General features: G+C 43.3%; 1 protein-coding gene and 1 non-coding gene across 3 annotated transcripts in view; one reads left to right on the forward strand and one right to left on the reverse strand.

Moving 5' to 3' along the window:
- Positions 1 to 12600, forward strand: part of LYN (LYN proto-oncogene, Src family tyrosine kinase) — a 138636-nt gene that overhangs the window by 15502 nt on the left and 110534 nt on the right. The window lies entirely within an intron of this gene.
- LOC114680499 (small nucleolar RNA SNORA1) lies at positions 8459 to 8591 on the reverse strand. The gene has a single exon (XR_003732717.1). It is a non-coding gene; the product is annotated as a small nucleolar RNA SNORA1 (small nucleolar RNA).

Raw genomic sequence — 12600 nt, forward strand, 5'->3', positions numbered from 1 at the left:
GTTATCCTCCCACCTCAGCCTCCTGAGTAGCTGGGACTACAGGTGCATGCCACTGTGCCAGATTAACTTTTTTAATTTTTTTTTTTTTTTTGAGACAGTGGTCGCTCTGTCACCCAAACTGAAGTGCAGTGGCTCAATCTTGGCTCACTGCAGCCTCAACCTCCTGGGCTCCAGTGATCCTCCCAGCTTATCTTGCCAAGTAGCAGGGACTACAGGCATGTGCCACTACACCTGGCTAATTTTTTTTTTTTTTTGATGGAGTCTCGCTCTGTTGCCCAGGCTGGAGTGCATTGGTGCTATCTTGGCTCAATGCAACCTCTGCCTTGTGGGTTCCAGCGATTCTCCTGCTTCAGCCTCCTGAGTAGCTAGGATTACAGGTGCCTGCCACCATACCCAGCTAATTTTTTTGTATTTTTAGTAGAGATAGGGTTTCACCATGTTGGCCAGGCTGGTGTCAAACTCTTGATCTCAGGTGATCCACCCGCCTCAGCCTCCCAAAATTCTGGGATTACAGGCATGAGCCACCACGCCTGGCCTGCCTGGCTAATTTTTGTATTTCTTGTCGAGATGGGGTTTTGCCATGTTGCCCAGGCTGGTTTCAATCTCCTGTGCTCAAGTGATCCACCCACGTGCTTCAGTCTCCCAAAGTGCTGGGATTACAGGCATGAGCCACAGTGCCAAGCCTAAAATTTTTTGTATAGATGGGGATCTCACTGTGTTGCCCAGGCTGGTCTTGAACTCCTGGGCCCAAGTGATCTTCCCACCTGCTTCAGCTTCCCAAAGTGCTGGGATTACAGACGTGAACCACTGCAGCCAGCCCCAAAACCTCCAGTTTAATTTCCTCCAGCCACAGTTCCTGATGCTTGGCATCTCTGCATTTTAACTGTTTGTCTCTGTTAGCAATGGCTGGATGCTACAGAGGATTTGAACAAAGAGTGAATCTTGGGAATGGAGAGAATATTGGACCAAAGAGACTGACCAGAGCAGAGCAGTTTCCAAGTGAAGAAGTGAGTCCCTCAGTTGGAAATAAAGTAGGAAGAGATGGGGAAGTAACTTGACTGAATTCCTTACTAATCTTGGTGAAGAATATAGGTATGGATTAGTAACACTGTAGTAGCTAATGAAAAATATTCCAGGTTGTGAACTTTGGGGTGTCTGAGGAGCAGCATGATGTCATAGTCACAAACTGAGAGTCAGGAATTGGTTTCTGGGCTGGGTGTGGTGGCTCACACCTGTAGTCTCAGCACTGAGGGAGGCCAAGGCAGGAGGATCACATGAGGCCAGGAATTCAAGACCAGTGTGGGCATCATAGTGAGACCTTATCTCTACAATTTTTTTTCTTTTCTTTTCTTTCTTTTTTTTTTTTTTTTTTTAAGGAATTGCCTTCTAGTCAATGCTTTGTCAAATACCAGTCTTGGGACATTAGATGAAGTTCCTTAAGCTCTTGAGGCCTCATTTTTCTAATACATAAAACAGTAATAACAGATTTTTGTTTGGTATCTCATCCAGTTGTTTCAAGGATTAAATGGGGTAATGTACCTGGGAGTTCCTTGAAGAGTCTAATTTTCTCCCCAGTTTTGGCTGTTGTTTTGGATTAAACTGTACTACCCTGAGCCTTTTCTTGATTTTGGAGGATCCCTGCCCACTCCCCACTCATGGTACCCCTGGCCTGTTTCAGTCGATTCACTCATGCATCATCACCAGTCGTGTGGGGAAGTGGAAATTTGGTGTACATACCAGGTGCACTTTCATTCTTCTGAAGATGTTATGACAAACAGCAAAGAGAACACCTTTTCTCTTATCATTAGGTCATCCTTAAGCATCTCGTGAGGGGTAAAGCAAAAAAAAAAAAAAAAGTTTTAGCTAGATGTGGTGGCATGCCCCTGTCATCCTAGCTGCTCTGGAGGCTGAAGCGAGAGGTCCCTCGAGTCCAGGAGTTGGAGGCTGCAGTGAGCTATGATTATGCCACTGCACTCCAGCCTGGGTAACAGAGCAAGACTCTCATCTCTGAAAAAGAAACAATAACATCAAAGAAACAAAAGCAAGTTTATAAATAAAAAACAGAATAGCAGGGACATGGATGAAGCTGGAAACCATCATTCTCAGCAAACTAACATAAGAACAGAAAACCAAACACCACATATTCTCACTCATAAGTGGGAGCTGAACAATGAGAACACATGGACACAGGGAGGAGAACGTCACACACCGGGGCCTGTCAGGGAGCGGGCGGCCTAGAGGAGAGATGGCATTAGGAGAAATACCTAATATAGATGACAGGATGGTAGGTGCAGGAAACCACCATGGCTCATGTATACCTATGTAACAAACCTGCATGTTCTGCACATGTATCTTAGAAATTAAAGTATAATACATTTTTTTTAAAAAAAGAAACAAAGAATAAAAACCATGCCTAATTTAGTAAGAGAGACATTCCCTGCAAGCTCCTCACCTTCATTTATTTATTTATTTATTTAGATACAGAGTCTTTCTCTGTCACCCAGGTTGGAGTGCAGTGGCGCGATCTCGGCTCACCGCAACTTCTGCCTTCCGGGTTCAAGCGATTCTCCCTACCTCAGCCTCCTGAGTTGCTGGGACTATAGGTGCCCGCCATCACGCCCAGCTAATTTTTATATTTTTAGTAGAGACGGGGTTTCGCCATGTTGGCCGGGATGGTCTCAATCTCCTGACCTTAGGTGATCCTCCCGCCTTGGCCTCCCAAAGTGCTGGGATTACAGGCATGAGCTACGACGCCCGGCCTAACCTTCATGTAAATGATGAGGAAATAACTGCAATGGAGTGAGCTGGTTGGAGAACCATGTTACTCACCCGAACACCGACTTTATGCAGGTTCACTGTCCACAGGTATCTTCTGATTGATCACATTACAATCTTGACCTACTTTCTCCTGATAAGGAGCTGAAAATCAAGCAATAGTACATTAGAACTTTGATTTATGTGACTCCTATCATGCCATATAAATGAAAATTCAGAGTTTAGATTAAGAACAGTAAACCTTTCTCTGTTGTACATTAAAAGGTACCCCCCTCCTCCTCCTCATAATAAGCTACATGCTTCTGAAAGTTTTACCAAGACTTGAGATCAGGAGATCAGGAAGAAGCATTCTGACGCTGAGCACACCTCCGACTTTGCACATGGTGGTTTCGAGGAGTTGACTGCACAAGACCCCCAGAGTCTAATACCAGTTCTGTCTTACTGATCAAATTTGCCTTTTCTACCTCAATTTTTCCTCTATTTTAACGGAAAACTTACTACTTCATATGTATCTAAAATATTTCAAAATCTTTAGTAAAGGGATATAAGCACTCTTAGCCATCAGAATAACTTTTAAGGTCGGCGCAGTTGCTCACACCGGTAATCCTAGCACTTTGGGAGGCCAAGGCAGGAAGATCACTTGAGCGCAGAAGTTTGAGACCATCCTAGGCAACATAGTGAGACCTCATCTCTATAGGAAATTTAAAAAATTAGCCAAGAGTGGTGGCACGGACCTGTATTCCCAGCTACTTAGGAGGCTGAGTTGGGAGGATTGCTTGAGCCTGAGAGGTGGAGGCGGCAGTGAGTTGAGATCGCGCCACTGCTCTCCAGCCTGGGTGACAGTGAGACCCTGTCTCACAAACAGTGACAACAACAACAATAAAATCTTTTAAAGATTAGTAAGCAATTTTTTTCTTTGGAAAAAATTAAAATGCAAATAGATTTTAATAAAACTTTTTTTAAAATCAACTGTAAAATTTTGCTGTACAGCTCTATGAATTTTAATACATGTGTGGATTCATTGAATTATTTTCATAATAAGAATACAGAAAAGTTCTGTCACCCCCCTAAAAAAAAACTTTCTTGTGCCAACCCCACCCCAATGCCTGGCAACTGCTGACCTGTTGTTTGTCCCCATAGTTTTGTGTTTTCTGTAATGTCGTATAAATAGATTCATACCGTATGTGATCATTTTATTGTGTTTTATAATAACAACTTTATTTTTACTTTTAATTTTGTTTTGAGACAGACTCTCACTCTGTCACCCAGCCTGGAGTGCAGTAGCACAATCTCGGCTCACTGCAGCCTTTGCCTTCCGTGTTCAAGTAATCCTCCCATCTCAGCCTCCCAGGTAGCTGAGACCACAGGCACGTGCAACCATGCCTAGCTAATTTTTGTATTTTTAGTAGAGACAAAGTCTTGCCATGTTGCCCAGGCTGGTCTTGAACTCCTGGACTCAAGTGATCCACCTGCCTTGGCCTCCCAAAGTGTTGAGATTATAGGTGTGAGCCACCACACCGAGCCGAATAATAGCTTTATGGAGATTTAATTCACATATTGTATAATTCACTCAAAGTATACAATCCAGTGATTTTTAGTATGTTCACAGAGTTGTGCAATCATCACCACAATCAATTTTAGAACATTTTTAATATACGAAAAGAAATTCTGTACCCTTTAGCCCTCACTACTCTCTTGCCCTTGTTCTAGGCAGTCACTAATCTATTTCTATCTCTATAATAAATTCCAGGAAACTGGTTTTAATGATTTCCTTTTTTAAAATAGACAGTTTCTTGCTCTGTTGCCTGGAGTGCAGTGGCACAATCACGGATCACTGTAGCCTCTGACCTTCTGGGCTCAGGTGATCCTCCTGCCTCAGCCTCCTGAGTAACTAGGACCACCGGTGTTACACCGCTGTGCCGGGCTAATTTTTAAATTTTTTTTTAAGGATGAGGTCTCCATATATTGCCCAAAATGTTGGGATTACAGGCATGAAACACTGCGCTCAGCTAAGTTTCTTTCTTAGTTGGAAGAGTTTTACAATAATGCCGGAACAATTACTACTTGTTTTACTTTACAGGCAATAATTACCTTTCACAGAAAATATAGTAAAAATAGCAATCCTTTATTAAATATTTGTCTTCTGTTAGGTAGTCGATTCCTTAAAAGGTGTAATATTGATATTCTTGTTATTGATAAGGAAACAGATGCTTAGGGATAATAAATATTATGCTTACCTAACTGCTAAGTAAATGGAACCCAAGTCAGTCTGACTCCTAAACTGATGTGTTTGTTTTATTTAACTTTGAAAGGTTATTTTTAAAAACTCACAATTATAATATGTGGAACACAATGTCCTTGATTTTAGTTTATCAAGCAGACTTTATACATTAACTTAAATGTAAACACAGGAATAAGATCACCTCTGGGAAATATATAATAAATATAATGCAGGGAACATTTATTGAGTATACACGGTATGTCATTCATTCTTCTAAACACTCCTCAAGATCGTATTCAGCCAATCCTCATAACAACTGTGTGAAATTGGTACAGTTATCATCCCTTTTCTTTTCTTTCTTTCTTTGTTTTTTTTCGAGACAGGGTCTCACACTGTTACCCAGGCTGGAGTGCAGTGGGCATGATCTCAGCTCACTGCAACCTCTGCCTCCCGGGTTCAAGCAATTCTCCTGTCTCAGCTTCCCAAGTAGCTGGGATTACAGGTGCATGCCACCATACTCGGCTAATTTTTTTGTATTTTAGTAGAGATGGGGTTTCACCGCGTTGCCCAGGCTGGTCTCGAATGCCTGAGCTCAGGCAATCCACCTGCCTCGGCCTCCCAAAGTGCTAGGATTACAGGCATGAGCCACCGTGCACAGCCTTATCATCCCTTTTCTGCAGATAAGTAAAGATTAATTACCTTGCCAGTGTCATGTCCCTGTACGAGGCGGAGCTGGAACTTGGACCCAGGATGTTTGGCTCAAGCTTAACTCTCCTGCTCCAGGAATCTAATGTGCCGCCACTTTGACTTGAGGAAGACAAGAACTCAGACACTGAAAACCAGTCAGCACGGCCAAAACAAGAGAGGCCCCGGTTCTGCCAACTTGGTGCAGTTTTTACTGTAACCATAGCTTGGAACAATGAAGAAGAAAAAAAATTCATTGGAATTGCAATGAATATTTAAACATTACATCAAGTTTAAAGCATGATGAGTGTCAAGCCAGTTGAGCTTTTCTGCATTAACTTCAGCTGACAACTTAGTTTATATCTATTATAAGTGTCAGTATTTGTTGGGGAAAAAATAATTTTCCTCTTTTTTATTTTTAATTTTTTTTAGAGATAGGATTTCATTATGTTGCCCAGGCTGAAGTACAGTGTTATGATCATTGCTCACTGCAGCCTTGAACTCCTTGGCTCAAGTGATCCTCCTGCCTTAGCCTCCCGAGTAGCTAAGACTTCAGAGTCACATCACCATGCTCAGCTAATTTTTTTTTTGGTGGAGATAGTATCTTACTATATTGCCCAGGCTAGTCTCAAACTCGTGGCCTCAAATAGTCCTCCAGTCTTGGCCTCCCAAACTATTGGGATTATAAGTGTGAGCCATTGTGCCCAGCTTAATTTTCTTCTTTTGCCAAAGCAAAGCTACCAATTTATTTTATAGCTAAGATTTAATTATGTTTGGATTAAACCTTTTCTTCAGTATGTATCTCATACTTTTCTTTTGCTAAACACTTGCGTTTTTTCCCACATTAAGGAGAGTAGCTCTTGGAAATCTTATATTCTCCTAACTCTTTACCTTAAAATGCTGCTACAAAACCTTGGACATTGAAAAGTTGTTAAGGTTCTAGTTGAGAGTTTACTAACAACAAAAAGGAGGATAATTGGCAAAGAAGATGTGGATTGAGTGAGCCACAGAGCCCCTTTCCTGCTCTGGTTTCGTGGTGGCATTTGCAGCAGTGCCTCTATGATGCCTGAGCAAAACTAGTTTATTGGGAAGTGATGGAAACCATACTGCCAGTGCTTTTGCTCAGTCAGCACTTGGGCCCTTCATGGCTGTGTGTCTCATATGATGTTCCTAATACTTTTTTTCCTCTCCCTCCCCCCATAATACTTTATAAATAGATATTTCCACTTCTGAATATTCTGATTAGAATAGCAGTTACAAAATGGGTAAGACTTCACCTCGTCCTTTAAAACAGGAAAACTGATCGAATTCCCCCACCTCGTTTCATTACTGAGGCTGTCAGATGATTCTTTAAGCAAAACCCCAGTTTTCTCTTGTCTGATGAAGTCAGTGTTAAGTGGAGGTGTTTTTACATTGACTTTAATATGAAAGGAACTGTTTGATTGAACTGTTTAATCTCAAGGCCAGGCCTTGGACGACTTCTTGGGCTCATGCATGGGATTCTTCTTTTGCACACCTGTGACCTCCCTGGAACTACTTCTGGTGGTTTCCCTGGACTTAGTAGTATCCCCCAAACCTGGCAGCCTAGGGCCTGGCGCCAGGCAGAGGAATGTATTGCTCCCGCTCTGTGGGGTCGGGTAGGGCTGGGGGAGGTCCTGAATGAATATTTTCAGTGCTGATTCAGAAAGAGCATGGGGCGTACACTTAAGGAAACCCTACCTGGGAGCTACAGCAGCACTGCTCTATCCTAGGCTGACCACTTCAGGCCTTTCCAACGCAGAGCTGGATGTGGCTAGGAACCGGCTCCCAGCTGAATAGCTTGTGCTGAGTCATTATCAAGTTGCATTTCCTGGCTCAATCAAAGATAAATAGAGAAGAACCTAAAGCAAAAATGACATTTGGACTGTGATTTGGGTTAATATACTACCTCAGGACAGCAATGGAGTCATGGCTGCACAAACACAGGAAAGGATCTGGTTGCAGAAGCCAAGTGAGTCAGTAATGATGTATCATCATTCTAAAAAACCTAATAGTGTACTTTCTTTTTTTTTTTTTCTTTTTTTCTTTTTTTTTTTGAGAAGAGTTTCGCTCTTGTTGCCCAGACTGGACTGCAATAGCACGATCTTGGCTCACCGCAAGCTCTGCCTCCCAGGTTCAAGCAATTCTCCCACTTCAGCCTCATGAGTAGCTGGGATTGCAGGCATGCGCCACCACACTTGGCTAATTTTGTATTTTTAGTAGAGACAGGGTTTCTCCATGTTGGTCAGGCTGGTCTGGAACTCCCGACCTCAGGTGATCAGCCCACTTTGGCCTCCCAAAGTGCTGGGATGATAGGCATGAGCCATCGTGCCTGGCCATAACAGTGTACTTTCTTTCTTTCTTTTTTTTTTTTGAGACGGAGTTTTGCTCTGTAGCCCAGGCTGGAGTGCAGTGGCGTGATCTCGGATCTTGGCTCACTGCAACTTCCGCCCTCCAGATTCAAGGAATTCTCCTGCCTCAGCCTCCCAAGTAGCTGGAATTACAGGTGTGCTCCACAATGCCCAGCTATTTTTTTTTTTCTAGAAGTTGAATTGTACAAAGTACACTTATATTTTGACACCTGATCCAAGACACAGTCATACACCACATTACAATGTTTCAGTCAATATATAACATACAAAAAAAAAAGTAGTCCTATGAGATAAGAACTGAAAATTCCTTATTACTTAAATGTTATTTTGTTTCTAATATTGAAAAGTCAACATTTTTCTCCTACATATTTTACTCATAAGCATGGCAAAATGTTACAGGTCTCATTGTCACCACTGCAATATGCATACTGTGATGGAAGCATAACCTGTCTCAGTTTAGCCACATTAACTATTTTTGGACGCCATGATCAACAATGCCCATTCTCATCTAGAATGAGGTTTTTTTTGAAACGGAGTCTCTCTTTCTGTCGCCCAGGCTGGAGTGCAGTGGTGCGATCTCCGCTCACTGCAACCTCCACCTCCTGGGTTCCAGCAATTCTCCTGCCTCAGCCTCCTGAGTAAAGTAGCTGGGACTACAGGCGCGTGCCACCACACCTGGCTAATTTTTATTTTTTAGTAGAGACAGTGTTTCATCATATTGGCCAGGCTGGTCTCGAGCTCCTGACTTCGTGATCCGCCCACTTCAACCTCCCAGAGTGCTGGGATTACAAGTGTGAGCCACTGCGCCCGGCCTACGCCCAGCTAATTTTTATATTTTTGGTAGAGATGGGGTTTCACTATGTTGGCCAGGCTGGTCTCGAACTCCTGACCTCAAGTGATTCGCCCGCCTCGGCCTCCCAAAGTGCTGGGATTACAGGCGTGAGTCACTGCGCCGGGCCTGGTACTTTCTTGAATGGGAAGTTGTCTTCATTGTGAGCAGCTCTTCTTTGAGGTGTTTATTTAAAGTATTCAAAAGAACAGAGATTCCAGTAGGGAACAATGAAAATATTAAGGCTTCTATATCATGCCCTGTGAGGGAAAGTAGACAAAGACGAAATAAACTTCAACAAGAGACTAAAAAATTACTTGAGTGCTTATGATTAGCAACTTTTCATGAGCTGAATAGGTTGAAAGTTTGCTGCTTTCCTAAGTTTTCCCTTTAACATCAGGGATAAATCATTTCCCGGAAGGATAGTTTTCACTGTCAGCTCTTTCTGTTTCTATGTTGATAATCTAATTTGAATAATTTAGGTTTATTGAGACCTTCCTTTTGAAAGTAACTTGTTACCTATGTATGATTAACCTGGCTATTATTCTAAATGTAGAATTTAAAGTGTTTTATCCAGGCTGGGCATGATAGCTCACATCTGTAATTCCAGCACTATGGGAGGCCAAGATAGGAGGATTACTTGAGCCCAGGAGTTTGACACCAGCCTGGGCAACATAGAGACCCTATCTTTACAGAAAATAAAAAGAAATTAGTCAGGCATGCCGGCATGCCCCATAGTCCCAGCTAGCTACTTGGGAGACTGAGATGGGAGGATCTGCTTGAGCCTCAGAGGTCGCAGCTGCATTGGGCTGTGATTGTGCCATTACAACAGAGTAAGACAGTGTCTAAAAAAAGAAAAGTGTTTTATCATTTATATAGAGCTTGGAGTTTCAAACATAAAGTAGAATGACTTTATCACTTGTAAAAAATTTGTTCTCTGAAAGTTGATAAACAATGAGGTAGAATGACTCCTGAAATTAAAAAAAATAATAGCAGGACTTTTATAGATAAATCTGAAATAAGTACAATGAACAATTTTTTAAATAAAATATACCCTGAAGCTAATACCTTGTAAATACTACCATTTTCTTTATGGCTATAGTGTAACCAAATTCAAGAGTAACTAACTCAATTATTTGACTGTCGGGTTGATGGAACGAAAATAAATTTCTTAGAATATGATATGAAATATGATACGAAATTCAACTTTACTAAACTTGACTGAACACCAGCAAATGTATTTACAATCCTGGGTTCTGTTTGTCAATCACAGCTCACCCTTTTTTCTGAGCATTTTTTCTGTTCTGAGTTCAGGTATGGGGTTAGGTTGGCAGTGGATAAATTCCAGTCCCCACTCTTTAATAGGGCTGGAATTGTAATGCCACACAAGATAATTTCTGTATGTGTTACCCTGCAGATCATGCACCTATAAAAGATAAAGACATGGCCAGGCACGGTGACTGAGCGTGTAATCCCAGCTACTCGGGAGGCTGAGGCAGGAGAATTGCTTGAGCCTGGGAGGTGGAGTTTGCAGTGAGCCGAGATCGCGCCACTGCTCTCCAGCCTTGTAACAGAGGGAGACTCCGTCTCAAAAAAAAAAAAAAAAAAAAAAAAAAAGCCGGGCGCGGTGGCTCAAGCCTGTAATCCCAGCACTTTGGGAGGCCGAGACGGGCGGATCACGAGGTCAGGAGATCGAGACCATCCTGGCTTACACGGTGAAACCCCGTCTCTACTAAAAAGTACAAAAAACTAGCCGGGCGAGGTGGCGGGCGCCTGTAGTCCCAGCTACTCGGGAGGCTGAGGCAGGAGAATGGCGTGAACCCGGGAGGCGGAGCTTGCAGTGAGCTGAGATCCGGCCACTGCACTCCAGCCCGGGCGACAGAGCAAGACTCCGTCTCAAAAAAAAAAAAAAAAAAAAAAAAGATAAAGAAACATAGATGGTTTCCATTGCTATGATTTCAATTCTAAGGTGGAGCTCAGGGTTTGACAAGGTTCCCTACATTGTTGGACTGTGCATTTTACCCTTTCTCAAAAGCAGGTAAGGTTGTAGTGTGGGATGTCACTAGTGGTTCTCAGCCTTGGCTGCTATTAGAATCAGTGGGGAGCATTTAAACCTCCCCATGCCCAAGCTGTTCCCTAACCAATGAAATGGGAATGGTGGAGGACCCAGGCATCAGTATTTTTTAGAGTTCCCTGGGTGATTCTGTTTGTGTACCAAGGGTGAGAATCATTTTACTAGATTCAGCTATGTGGGAGTCTTTGGGCTATTTTAGAAAACATGGTGATCTGGCTGGGCGTGGTGGCTCATGCCTGTAATCCCTGCACTTTGGGAGGCTGAGGCAGGTGGATCACCTGAGGTCAGAAGTTCAAGGCCAGCCTGGCCAACATGGTGAAACCACATCTCTACTAAAAATACAAAAAATTAGCCAGGCATGGTGGCAGGCACCTGTAATTCCAACTACTCCGGAAGCTGAGCAGGAGAATTACTTGAACCCGGGAGGTGGAGGTTGCAGTGAGCCGAGATCGTGCCATTGCACTCCAGCCTGGGCAATAAGAGTGAAACTACGTCCAAGAAAGAAAGAAAGAGAGAAAGAGAGAAAGAGAGAGAGAGAGAGAGAGAGAGAGAGAGGGAGGGAGGGAGGGAGGGAGGGAGGAAGGAAGGGAGGAAGGAAGGAAGGAAGGAAGGAAGGAAGGAAGGAAGGAGAAAGGAAGGAAGGAAGGAAGGAAAAGAAAGAAAGAGAAAGAAAGAAAAAAGAAAACATGGTGATCAGTGAATTAAGGTGGCCCTGTTAATATCCAGTCAGTTCCCACATGAATGTCAGATGTCCTGGAGTGCTGAGACGTGTCCAGAATTGCTAGCTACCCAGCTAGAAAAGCTACCGCAAGCTCATCTTGAGAAAAGGAAACTACAAAGGTCCCAGTTTAGAGGACAGATAGTTTCCCAGGGTTGGAGTCCTTTCTTTTCCTAGTCACCCCCAAACACTTAAGAGGCCTATGGGGTGGGCAGGGGAGCAGGGAGAGCCTCACTCCTCTGCCATCTGTTGGGAGAGCCTCACTCACCAAAACCCCGTTGCCTTTCCTGTGTCATATGCATCATGTGAGTGCATGGAGCTTCCCTTGCTCCAGGGACTTCCCGTTCAGGCCTGGAGCGTCTCCCATGCCAAAAGCCCACTCCTCTGTTCCTGGGGCACATCTCTGGCAGTCCCAGAGGTCGCCCATTCATCCTGACTTGTGGAAAGAAGCCCATGGTGAGAAAGGGGCATGTAGTTGGAAACCACCAAGTGCAGCATGGTTCTACATAACTCGCAGCATTCAGTGGTTCGATGGTGTTCTTTTTCTTTCTTTTTCCATAGAGTAGTTCATCTGATATGTGCAGATATGCAGCACCTGTTTAGTTAGAGGGCTGGGATGGTGAGGTCGCCCTGTAAACTCTGGGCAAATTACTCCATTTCTGAGTCATCTTTGGCCATCTGTTAGAATTTCTTATCAGGATTTAATAGGGGTTGGTTGTGAAAGAGTATATGAAAATGCTTTGATAAAAAAGAAAATAAGTGGGCCAGGCACCGTGGCTCATGCCTGTAATACCAGTACTTTGGGAGGTTGAGGTGGGAGGACTGCTTGAGGCCAAGAATTTGTTTTTTTGTTTTGTTTTGTTTTGTTTTTTGACAGAGTTTCAATGTGTCGCCCAGACTAGAGTCCAA

Source organism: Macaca mulatta, chromosome 8 (genome assembly GCF_049350105.2).
Source record: "Macaca mulatta isolate MMU2019108-1 chromosome 8, T2T-MMU8v2.0, whole genome shotgun sequence".
Lineage (NCBI taxonomy): Eukaryota > Metazoa > Chordata > Mammalia > Primates > Cercopithecidae > Macaca > Macaca mulatta.